A 12,741-nucleotide genomic window follows, 5' to 3' on the forward strand; every position below is an offset into this window, starting at 1 on the left:
GGTGGGCAATGACACAAGAAAAGACAATGCAACAGAACAGACTGTGGAAACAGACCCACCCATATGAGGTTATTTAATTAGTGACAAAAACGACACTTCATTGTAGTACAGAAAAGGACAGTATTTTCAAGTAACAACTGGGTTAACTGTGTATCCAGATGGAGAAAAAGTGAGTCTTGACTCCTTCCTCAAGTCATACACAAAATTCAATGCCAGTTGGATTGTAGAGCTAAATGTGCAAAGTGAAACAACGAAGTATTTAGAAAACAACATGAGGGGTGCCTGGGTGGCTCAGTTGGTTAAGCATCTGCCTTAGGCTCAGGTCATGATCCCAGAGTCCCAGGATCTAGCCCTGCATCCCCACATTGGGCTCCCCGCTCAGCCAGGAGTCTGCTTCACCCACTGCCCCTCCCCCTGCTCATGCTCTCTCTCTCTCTCTCAAATAAACAAAGTCTTTAAAAAAAAAAAAAAAAAAGGAAACAACATAAGAGAATACCTCCATGTCCTTGGAATGAGCAAAATTTCTTAGACGAGACGTTAAAAGCGCTAGTCATAAAGGGAAAAAATTGACAAACTGGGCTAGATTAAAATTAATACTGTCTGTTTATTATACAATCTGATTACGAGAGTGAAAAGGCGAGCCAGGGTAGGAGATACATAAACAATTTCTACAAACTGATAAGAACAAACAAGTAAATGAACAGTGGGCAAAGGACTTCACCACACAGGATATCAAATGATCAATAATCTTCATAAGCCATTAGAAGGATGCAAATTAAACCACAATGAGCCATTACCACACCCATCAAAATGGCCAAACGAAGAGGACAAACAATACCAAGTGTGAGAAAGGATGTGGAGCTGCGAGAACTTTCATACACGGCCAGCAGAACTGTCAACTGGAAGTATCTGCTGTGAATATACAAGGACCCTATAACCCAAGTAATTCCATTCTACGTGTATACCGGACTGAAATATGTACAAGAACTGCACTATCCATAACAGCCAAAACCAAAAACAAGCCAAATGTCCATCAGCAATATAACAGACAAGTAAACACTGACATATTCATATAACAGAATGCTAAGTATCACCAGATGATGCAATGGAATGAGTCTCACCCATTTAAAAGTTCAGTGAAGAAACCCAATACAGAATCATACCATATAACTTCCACTACATAGAGTTAAAAATAAGGAAAAGTCAGTATGGTGTTTTTGGCCAGGGGGTGGAGGGGTGTAAATGCCTGGATACATTTTGTGTATCCTTGTGATGTATGTACTTTCCTGTTTATCAGCTGAAACTGATGCCATTTAAAGTTTATTTTGAAAGAGAAGTAAACAATCCTTAATATAATATGTAAAACTTTTTCATTTGCCATGATGCATATATGAGACAGGAGGGAGAAGATTTACCTTTACTGAGCACTCAAATTCCATTATCTAATTTCATCCTCAAAACAACCCTGAAACAAGGGTCATATCCATTTTACAGAGATTTGAAATAACTTATGCAAGACCATTTGCCCAATAAATGGCAGAGGTGGAATTCTACTTAAATTCTGACTCCAAACTTACTTCCATAATATATAATTACACTGTGGTCTCGGAGGAGGTGTCTATTTACACTGATCTGCCAGGCAAAATAAGCTGCTTCTGGATATGTTCCTTTTGATCTCCCCCCCAACCCGGGAGGGGAAGGGGGGTGTGAAAAAGAGTAAATGCAATTTAAAATTAACAGAAGCAAACTAATATTTTAATTTTAGCTGAATCTGCACACACATATAAGTAAATATTGCTTTAATTTTAAAGCCTGTGGCAACCGAAACCAGCCCTGTCTACTGACATTTTCCTTGGCCTTTCTAGTCTAGGAACATAGATGCTTAATAAACACGCAAAACTGACTATATATCTCACCATTTTTTTTAGTATCTCTATTCCATTCAGCTGATGATTAAACATGATGTACAACCTACTACAAATACTACATAGTGACTTCTTTAGTGAAAAGTACCTTAAAAGAGATTACTACTATCATAAAGGGGGTTCAGATACGGTGAAATAAATTAGATAAATTAATATTTCAGAAACTACAATGTACTGTGTAATTTTGTCTTCACTCAATACAGACAACACAAGTAAGCATTTTACCCGAGCACCTGCCGCAGAGACACAGATAACAGATTTCATACATGTATATATGTGTACCGTGTGTGTATGTATGCACGTGTGTGTGTGCATGCATGTGCACGTGCTTTAAAAAGGCTTTAAGGAAATTATTTATTTCCCTATTCTTGGCCAAAGTACAGACCCAACTCACAAGCTAAAAAAAAAAAAAAAAAACTTCCCAGAATTCTCCCAATGTTTAACAACACAAAAGCTCGGTGTTTACAAAGACTGAGTATAAAACCAATATTCTCCTTCAGAACTGCATCATATGTCAGTGGAGATTTTTTTTACAAACATATCCCAAAAGGAAAGCACTATTTGGCAATACCTTATTTCACATATTTTATTGAAGAAGGGCTGAAAACTAAAGGCCATATATTGGATAAGCAAAAAAGAAAGATTCCTTCAAAGATACTAATTGCATTTTTTTAAAGACTTTACTTATTTGACAGAGAGAGACACAAGAAATTACAGCTTGTCTTAATGCCTGTTCAATTTACAAACTGCATTCAAATGCCTAATTTAGGTTGTTTTATCATTTGTTCACCTATTTTTATCAACAAAATCCTGCCTTTTCCTTAAAATACCCAGAATTATGTTTGGTCTAAGATTAATAAACAGTTTATTATATGTAGCAGGTACATATAAAGATTTAGAAGTCAGGTATTTCTCCTCTTTAATACCTAGCTATACGAGACTGAGAAAAGTTAGGTAATCTCAGTATAGTGTTATATACAAAACAAAAGCTTTTAAAATTAAAATAGCAGGGTGTCTATTAGACACTTTTCCCCTCATTCAGTCTCAGAGGCCTCTCAATGGGTTACCTGCTTTTCACCATACTGATCAGATAGAAGGCTTTAAACAGTCTGTTAGATTTTCCCTCATTAACAAGCATTTACTAAGCTGTACTAGGAGCAGAGACAGAAAATGAAAAGACTCCACTGTCTCTGATTCTGCCATCCATTCAAGGCAAAATCTGGCTCTCTTCTACTTTCCAAGACGATTTCCCAGGGGTTTTCATCTTATGTTCCCTGCTCAGAACAGCTCACAAGGCCATCGTCCCCTTTTCATGGTCACTGTGCACCAACCTTAATATGCCAAAAAAAAAAGCAGCCTCCCTCTTCCATGCCTCATATTTAATTAAGAATCTCAGCTTCAGGGCGCCTGGGTGGCTCAGTCGTTAAGCGTCTGCCCCCGGCTCAGGTCATGATCCCAGGGTGCTGGGATCGAGCCCCACATCGGGCTCCCTGCTCGGTGGGATCCCTGCTTCTCCCTCTTCCACTCCCCCTGCTTGTGTTCCCTCTCTCGCTGTGTCTCCCTCTGTCAAATAAATAAATAAATCTTAAAAAAAAAAAAAAGATTTTTAAAAAATAAGAATCTCAGCTTGAAACAGAGAGGTCCCAGAATTATATGGGTGCTTCAAAGATGACTGACTATAAGATATTTAGAGACTTGTAAACGTTCTCAATTTTACTAGTGAGAAAATTAAAGCCAAGTCTAGAAAGGCCAAGGTGATCTGCCCTTAACATGCAGCTAGTTATTTAGAAGTAAAGCCAAACTAAAGCAGAGGTTTCTTAACCACACATTACTTCGCACTGTTCGTTCCATTCCATCAATCACGTGGGAGTTGTGCCTCAATCACCCAGAACTGTGTCACTGTTCCTTAGGTAACCTATTACTTGGCTCCATATGCGTAGACATAGCCTAATCAAGCATCTACATATAGGATTCAGGAGGGGTCCCTGCACCTCCTATAATTTTATGTAAAATTATGAGCATGTACATTTTTCTGGAGTAAGATTCACATTTTTCATCAAATCAGTAGTCTCCAATGAGTAAGACCACTGGCCTACACCAAGGACGTGTGATAGATATATAAAAAGTTCATGTTGGTCTGAAATACGGATACAGGGACAATGTATTTATTCATGCCTAATAGAAGAATAAGGGTTATTTAGGGAGAGTTAGCAATATTAAGACACTATTACATTTGATATCACTATTACAGAGACCCAAGTAAGACAGCTGAATCATTTGCTACAGTGCAGGCAATTCTCAGTATAGAACTTGCCTATAAAATACTGCTCTCAAGCCCTCCCCTCTTTCATCTTCCATTATAAATGTATTGGACATACATCTCTATAGTAATAATTTGGGGGGAATCACAATGTAATCACATTAGGAACACAAGCAAGATTTTCTCTAATGCAGATAAAAGAAAAATAGTATCAGCTAAATGTTATCAAATGTTACGTGCCAGAAGTGGGCTGAGAGTTTAAGAAACTCATTTTTTCCTCACAACCTCAAGTAGGTAATATTATGACCAGTTTACCAGTGAGGAAGCGGACACTCGGAAAGGTTGCCATATGCCCGGAGTTCCTTAGCTACAAATCGGAGGAATCAGCATTTGAACCCTGGTTTCTCTGACATCAAATACTTGCTCTTCACCAGCCCTATAATGCTCTGATAAAATATTAATATTTAATTTTGCAAGGTGGAAAAAGCTTAAAATACCACCAATCAGAGTCCTCATGAGGCCATTCAAACCTTTGGGTTCCTCACGTTAATTCTGCCTTCCTGGGCTATTACCAACAGAGAGACAGAAATCCTGGAATCTTCAAAAGTTTTAGACAAGTCTACTGCCTTTCTTTTCCCCCTCAAATACGGTCACTGATCTAACTCTTTAGGCAAAGAACCTTTCTACCACTTCAAAGATCAATTTTTTAAACTGAGATCCTTCTCTCATTATATGAGTTCTTTACATACATTATTTTTAAAATTCTGAACTGGTTTGCTGACATTTTCTAATTCCCAGAAGACTCTCCAAATGTGTTTTTTAAATCGCTACTTTAGTGTATACATTGAGCTGTCAGCTAAAACAGAACCACCACCACAACTACCAGAGTGAGGTTGCTTCAACACCGAGAAAGCTTTCAATACCAGCAAAACTCCCAATTCTTATAGCACTTTTCTTTTTTAAAAAAAAATATTTTATTTATTTGAGAGACAGCGCGAGTGGGGTGAGGAACAGAGGGAGATGGAGAGGGAGCCGACTCCCCGCTGAGCAAGGAGCCAGATGGGGGGCTCGATCCCAGGACCCTGGGATCATGAGCTGAGCGGAAGGCAGACGCTTAAGCGACTGAGCCACCCAGGCGCCCCAGCACTTTTCTTCTATGAAATTCTTAACACTTCTCTCAGTCCACAATGTTTCTATTCACCTAGTCATACGGACATCACAAATGGAGGGGAATCAAGAATGAGACAGCATGACTGGTCCAAAATCAGAAGAGTAACGACCTTTTTAAAAGCCTTAATATATAATATTATTCTCCATAAATCTATCTTAGCTTCTAAGCACTTTAAAAAATTAAATATAAACCAGTCTATTCATTCAACAAATCTGAGCACCTTCTACTACGCCCAGCACTGTTCCATCCTTACTCTCATAAACCTTTACACATCCAAAACATTTAATATCACCATGAGCCTCGAAAATGAAAACACTCTGGCCAAAATGTCATTACTTTATGTCTTCTTTCTAGTTAACAGGCTTACTGACATCCTCAGACAATGTTTTCTTGGGGCACCTTCTTAGTCACTTATTTAGAATGTAAAGCAACTTTGTATTTTGAGAGTACCAACAATTCATTGACAATTTCAGATAAACAGGAAAGCCACTTTGTACTAGGGATTTATTTTAACAAAGGCTTTACATGACTGAAAATTTAAATTTCATCAGCTAGGCCTCAAAAATACTGCTCTTCTCTCTGCATTCATTCACAGAGTATACACCACCACATAAGGAAAGCCAACCAACACACATTCCTAAAGACAGGCAGAGAGAATCCTGACTGCCTATACTGTCCAGAAAAGAGTTCATTTGCGAACGGATTGTTATTCAGCATCTGTCAAAAGCCTGAATGAGACAATTGATATTTCAGGGACATCAGCTGAAAGATAAATTAACTAAACTCTACTGAATCAAATTACCAGACTGATACACACCTATATTACTAAAGCTTGCTTTTCTATTATGCCTGAGGCTTTTATCCACATTCTCTAAAATGGCATGTGAAAAATGTTTCCCTATCATATACTGTAAAACGCAAAACATTCTCTCCATATATTGTTAACGTTGTTTAATGCAAGAATCCAAACGATTAATTATTCTTTGTACAAGAGAAAAGTCTGCTTCTCTTGGTATACTTCCTCCCATTAATCAATGCCAACTATAATTCGTCGTTTCCTCTTTTGCTTTGACTAATAAAAATAAAAAAAAAACAACTCTTTAGTTACACACAGATGCTGAGCCATCCTTGCCCTAAGTCTCTCTCTCCTCTAATTCCCTCTAGCAACTTCCATACTCTACCCCTCAACCTTTGCCATAATTTTCAGTCATCTCAAACCTATAGTGTAAGACAATTTCAAATCCTTTCTCAAGTAGACAAATAATAAAGTAATAAACAGGTGTCTCTACATCGCTGTACTAATACTAGAATCGCTTTAGTAGAAATTAGTTACAACTAAAAATCATCCTGGGGCGCCTGGGTGGCTCAGATGGTTAAGCGTCTGCCTTCGGCTCAGGTCATGATCCCAGGGTCCTGGGATCGAGTCCCACATCGGGCTCCCTGCTCCTTGGGAGCCTGCTTCTCCCTCTGCCTCTCCCTCCCTCTCTCTGTCTGTCTCTCATGAATAAATAAATAAATAAAATCTTAAAAAAAAAACAACTAAAAATCATCCTGGATCATGCAAAAGATTTGGTAAACAATCAGAAAATAAGGACTAAAAGATCCACTAAAAGAGATAATGCTGTCTCCTAAGATTCCTGTCTCCTTTGGCAAGTCATAAGTGCATAACGATAGGAAAAATATTACAAAGAAACCTGTGAATAAGAGCTAGTATAATACATATCCATCCACTGGGGTTTCTGAATGAAGTAAACTGTTGAATGTCCAAAAAGCAGAGCACAAGGTAAACAAGATAAATCACTTGGCTTCGACTTAATATTTACACAAGTGAAACACAGGCCTTGCCAGTCTCTTCCTCGAGCACCCACCGGACACCAGAGCGCAACAAAGCCCCAGGATGAAGCAACTCAACAACCTCAGCTACTTGAACATCCACTTGCCAGTGGTAGGAAGAAAGATCATAAAAAGGAGTAAATCCTGGGCCTCAAGGAGATTAAAGTCTTTTATTAACACAGAGGAATTGTTTATTGGATAGTATAACTGCCTGGAACAACCCTCGGAAAACTCATATTGCAATAAATTCTGAATTGAGGGTTTTGATGACCGAGAAACAGTCTGACCACTTCTGAGTATACACCCAAAAGAAGTGAAAGCAGGGACTCAAACAGATACCCGTACATCTATGTTCAGAGCAGCATTATTCACAAAGCCAAAAGGCAGAAGCAACCCAAGGTAAATTTCATCCATGGAAAAATAAACAAAATGTGTATGTGTATTGAATATTATTAGGCCTTAAAAAAGAGGGAAATGCTGACACACAACATGAATGAACCCTGAAGACTATGCTAGGTAAAATAAGCCAGTCACAAAAGGACAAACATTGTAGGACTCCAATGATATGAGGTTCCCAGAGCAGTCAGATCCAGAGAGACAGAAGAATGGTGACTGCCCAGGTCTGAGAGGTGGGTGGAAGGGGGAGTTAGTGTTTAATAAGGGCAGAGTTCCAGCTGAAGATGATGAAAAATTTTGAAGATGGATGGTGGTGATAGTTACAAAACAACATGCATATACTTAAGGTCACCAAACTGGTTAAAACGGTAAATTTTGTGATGCATATTTTACCACAAAAAAGGGAAAAACTCTGAATTATTCAGATAATCAGAAGTCACCAGAATATTTAAGGTTAGAAAGGGTTTCATCCATTCAACGGATATTAACTAAGGACTTACCTGCATGCCATGCAGGTTTTTCTCCTAAAATCCACTTGGCACAACAATGCAGTGCAGTGCAATGCAAAGGGCCCACACACAGGCCTCTGAAATCAACCACGACTGAATTCCTGACTGCCACTTCGAGATTCATAACTCAGGTCAATAATCTGAGTCTTCGTTTCCTTGCATGTAAAATAAGGATAATATTGAGTTTGCCTCGAGGTCGCAGTGAGGATTAAATGAGAATGTATATAAAGGCAACTGAAACATCTCGGCACATAGTAACGAGGCACTTTTTATTAATAAGTGTGTCCCTTCTTTCCTTTGCCACAAGAAATGACCACAGAACGTTAAGGTGATGAGTGAGAGAACCTCTATGAAATACCTACTTTCTCAAACGAAACCAGCATCTCACTTGTCAGAGAGTGCCCGGGAATAAATCATCTCAATGCCATAAGTCATCCTTCCTAGAAGGCAGCACTACACCTAAAGAGCTACCAACTATGTAACACCACAAAATCACTATCAAGTAAGAATCATGAGCCACATCAAAATAAAATGTCTTCTAAAACCAAGACAAGAAAACTCAGCAATGGCCAAACCTCACTATACGACTCATACAAGAGCCACCGGCAAAATACAGGAGACAGTCTTAACCTTTAATGAGGAGATGATAGCATATACCTAAAATAATGGCAGGAAAAGATCGTTTCTCCCCAAACTGACTAATACATCTTTTCTTAAAACAGCATGTTGATGCCATGAATAAATCCATTAACCCATGTTACCATTTAAATGTCCATAGTGACCATTTTAAAGACAATTTTTATAGTATTTCTAACCTATAAACAGAGTAAGTTTGATACGGCCTAAAATGAAGTTCTAAAACAATTATATGTGTGTGTGTGGGTGTGTATATGTGTGTGTGTGTCATAGGCTCCAGAGAATATACATGTACCACAGGTAGTAGCTGGCTCTAAAGACAACACTTTGCAAAATAAACCTTATTCCAGAGCCTAGATATTAAGAATATTCCCCAAAATATTAATAGTGCTAAAATCACTATTGCCTAGCAGGTCTCATTCAGAATCCTGTGCCACCATCTACCCAAATTACTGGAGCTCCTGGTTAAGATGCATACTCTTATTTAGGAAATTTAATGTTTACAGCAATACATTTTCAATTCAGTGAACGTTTGATTAAAGCACATTTTAAAATATATATTTTCCAAGTTACTTAACTCCTCACTCCTGCCCTTTTCCATTCCCTGAGTGTGCTGCAACTTAAAAAACAAGCAACAGAAAACAACTGAAAATCGGGATTGTAAAGATTCAGAAAATTCAAAGCCAGAAGCACCTCCAAGCAGCACAGACTTCAAATACTCACTCTTTAAAAAGATGAATGCTTTTTAAGTGTGATAGTCCTAAGAAAGCTTAGACTTTTCATATGGATCGGTAACGTGTTGCCAGAAGAATGACTTCCTTCACAAAAGCACTGACTGAACTCTACAGAGCAAAGGACTCCCCACTCATCCCTGTTCTCAGAATGCTATTAGAGATACATTACGTGGTTTGTTAAGCTCTGCTGCGGGCAAAGCCCGAATTCGGGGCAGCTCAGCTTTTCTAGACAATCCACATAAATCTGATGTGCTAACCTAAAACATACACTCACTTCCCGAAGATTGAAAAACCCTCCAGAAAGGCTCCTTTGCGGGGTTCCGGCGTTCTGGCAACAAAAACATCAGAGGGGAGGGGCGAAAAGATGGCCTCGGCCACCCGCCCCAGGGGACCCAGATCTGGTCACCTGCCAGTAAACACGAACAATCCTCCCCGGGCGGGACCCGAAGGCTCGAGCTTCCCTGCCAGCCCCGACAGCCGGCCTTCCTGCCCTCCGAGGAGGCCCGGCGCGCGCGGGGGGGGGGGGGGGGCGCCGCCGCCGCAGGTCCCGAGGATGCTCCCCGGACGCCGCCGCGGGTCCCGCACCGCTCCCGCGTGCGTACCCGGACCTGTCAAAGCCTGCTCTCCTCGGGCGCGGCGGGCGGCAGGACGGCTCCACGCCCGATGCGGAGGCGCCCGCGGCCGCCGCCAGCGCGACCGCACCGAGTACCCCCAAGGCGCCAACTCCGGAGGGGCGCCGCGGTCGGGGCAGCGCGGAGCCCGGCGCGGGGGACGCCCGGCCCGCAGGCCGCGCCGCCCGGGACCAGGCGAGGCCGCGCCATCTGGTCGCGCCGGCTCCCCTCCCCGGCGGGTCCCGGCCCGGGCGCCCACGCGGGCCTCGGCGCGGAGGCGGGCGCGGGGGCCGGGCGGAGCCGCTCCCCGCCCCGCACACAAAGCGACTCCGCGGGAGCCCGCCTCACCTGCAGCACGGGGCGCCGCGGGCCTTCGAGAACCATCGGACCCCTCGCCGGCGCGCGCGTCACAGCCCAGGCCTCCCGGTGCCGCCCGGCGCCGCCGCCGCCGCCGCCATTTCCTCCCGCTCGCCGTCGCCTCGTCCCCGCTGTCAGGTTACTCCATTCACCTGGGCCTGGAGCAGCCTACGCCGCGCCGCGCCTCCGCCTCGACCCCTCCCGCCGGCGCCTGCGGAGACTGCGCAGAGCCCGGCTCGCCCGCAGCCCGCGCACGGCCCGCGGCAACGGCGCACAGGCGCTTGGAGAATCCCACCCGCGCCCGCACCGCCCCTTCCGCGCCCCCACGCTGCGCTCGCCCTGCTCGCCCGGCGCCGGCATGAGAGCGAGCCTGTGATTGGACAGAGTGCGGCGGTGAAAGGTTAATCCTGGCCCCGCAGCCACTCAGGAGCCGGGAGACAGCAGACGCGGGAGGCGGAAGCCAGGCGGCGTTTGCGGCCCTGCGCCGGGAGTGGACCCGGGAGATCCACTGCCTGTGGCCCGGCGCCTTCGCCGCCGTCCTGGGCCCGCGTGCCGAGAGTGCGGGGCGCCCGCTCAGCTCGGCCGAGCCTCCTGGCTCTCGGAGTTCGTCCGCCTCCATTGTTGCCCCTCTGGCACGCACCGCCCCCTAAACGTGGCCCTTCCCCACGGCCGGAATTGTTCTCCGGAGGCTCAGCGCTCCGCTTACCACCGCCTCCCCTTTTTAAAGGGCCTTCCCACTCGCCTGGTTCTCCCCCGCGGTGGTGGTGCAGGGCCCTCCACATTTGGGGAGACAACAGGCCCCACCCCCACCCCCGCCCCGGAACTACTGGGATAACCGGATAATGGGATGGAGACGGCAGCCCCACTTATGTAAACTGCTCATTTGCATAGGTCGCAACCCTCTGCCAAACCGCGTGGCTGTGAATTGAAGTATGGGTGGAGGTCAAGTACGTGACTGGCTTAAAGAGAATTCTGTGAATAGCCCAAAATGTAAGGCATCCCTGGCAGAGGACTCCCCCTGATAGACTGGTGTACTCCAGAGGAGGTATAACAGCGACCATGCTTCCAATCTTAAGCATTTGCAGTTAGCACCGACTACGTGCCAGAGACAGGGTTCCATACAGCAGCCACCAGCCCCACGTGGCTCCCCGGCACTTAAAAATTGTCTAGTCCCGACTGGGATGTGCTGGTTGGACTCGGATGTATGTGTTCTTTACGGAAAAAAAAAAAAAAATGTAAGAATCGCACTGATCATTTATTGATTACATGCTGAAGGGATATTTTTTAGGTTGGGATAAACATTAGTTTCACTTGTTTCTTTTTTTTGAATGTGAGTGCTGGAAGAATTTTAATGTCTTGTGTGGCCCACATTTTACCGCTATTGAACAGGCTGCTCTAGGGTTCACAGGCCTGTGATACTAACCTGGACCCTGTGAGGTGGGGGTTGTAACTGCCCCCTTTTTAACAGCTGAAGAAACTGACTAACCTCCAGCAAGTAAGCAGCTAATAAGTGTACAACTGAGATTAGAACCCTAGGTAGTCTGGCTTTGGGACTGGTGTGCAGTCAGTCACTACTGTGCTCAAATTTTGATCATGGGGCACCTGGGTGGCTCAGTCAGTTAAGGGTCTGCCTTCGGCTCAGGTCATGATCCCAGGGTCCTGATATCCAGCTCCACATGGATCTCCACCTTGGGCTCTCTCAGCGGGGAGCCTGCTTCTCCCTCTCCCTCCCAGCTCCCCCTGCTTGTGTGCTCTCTCTGTCAAATAAATTAAAAAAAAAAAAAATTTTTTTTTTAATTTTGATCATGTATCTACCATAAATTGGCTTGAAGTTTCACTGAAACATAGAATGTTCATGGGCAAAATTAGGAAATAGAATGCTTTGGGCAGATGTCCATAAAAGCATTTCTTAGCCAAAGACCTCCCCCGTAACACACAGTAAGGCTTTTTGGAGATAATCCTTTATGAGAAGGATGACTTCTCAGGGTGAAGATAGGCTGGGATCCACTAGCAGTGGGAATTTGTGGGCAGGTAAAACTTTTAGCCCCTCCTGCTGTCTTTTCAATCTGTCAAGACTGGCTGAGCTTCTCCATCAGCAGGTTTGTCTGATTTTCACCAATTTTTATTTAATTTTAAAAATAAGTGGTACATACATACGGTTCATCCATCAAACAGCATAAAAAGAAACTCTCTCCCACACCTGTTCCCCTAACAGGTAACCAGTGTTTCTTACTCTTCTGCAGAAGTTTTTTATGCATATACAAGCCAAGACTTCCTCATTTACAAAAATGGTAACATACTACACATAC

At 43.5% G+C, this 12,741-nt stretch overlaps 1 protein-coding gene across 1 annotated transcript in view; it reads right to left on the reverse strand.

Moving 5' to 3' along the window:
- The window catches only part of DICER1 (dicer 1, ribonuclease III), a 73,586-nt gene extending 62,167 nt beyond the window's left edge, over positions 1 to 11,419 (reverse strand). The window contains 1 exon segment of the mRNA XM_025869413.2: positions 10,424 to 11,419. The gene's annotated coding sequence lies outside the window, so the exon portion shown is untranslated.
- Positions 11,420 to 12,741: the final 1,322 nt, after the last annotated feature.

This window comes from Callorhinus ursinus, unplaced genomic scaffold (assembly GCF_003265705.2).
Source record: "Callorhinus ursinus isolate GAN/ISIS: 27379988/994484 unplaced genomic scaffold, GSC_fseal_2.0 scaffold8, whole genome shotgun sequence".
Taxonomy (NCBI): domain Eukaryota; kingdom Metazoa; phylum Chordata; class Mammalia; order Carnivora; family Otariidae; genus Callorhinus; species Callorhinus ursinus.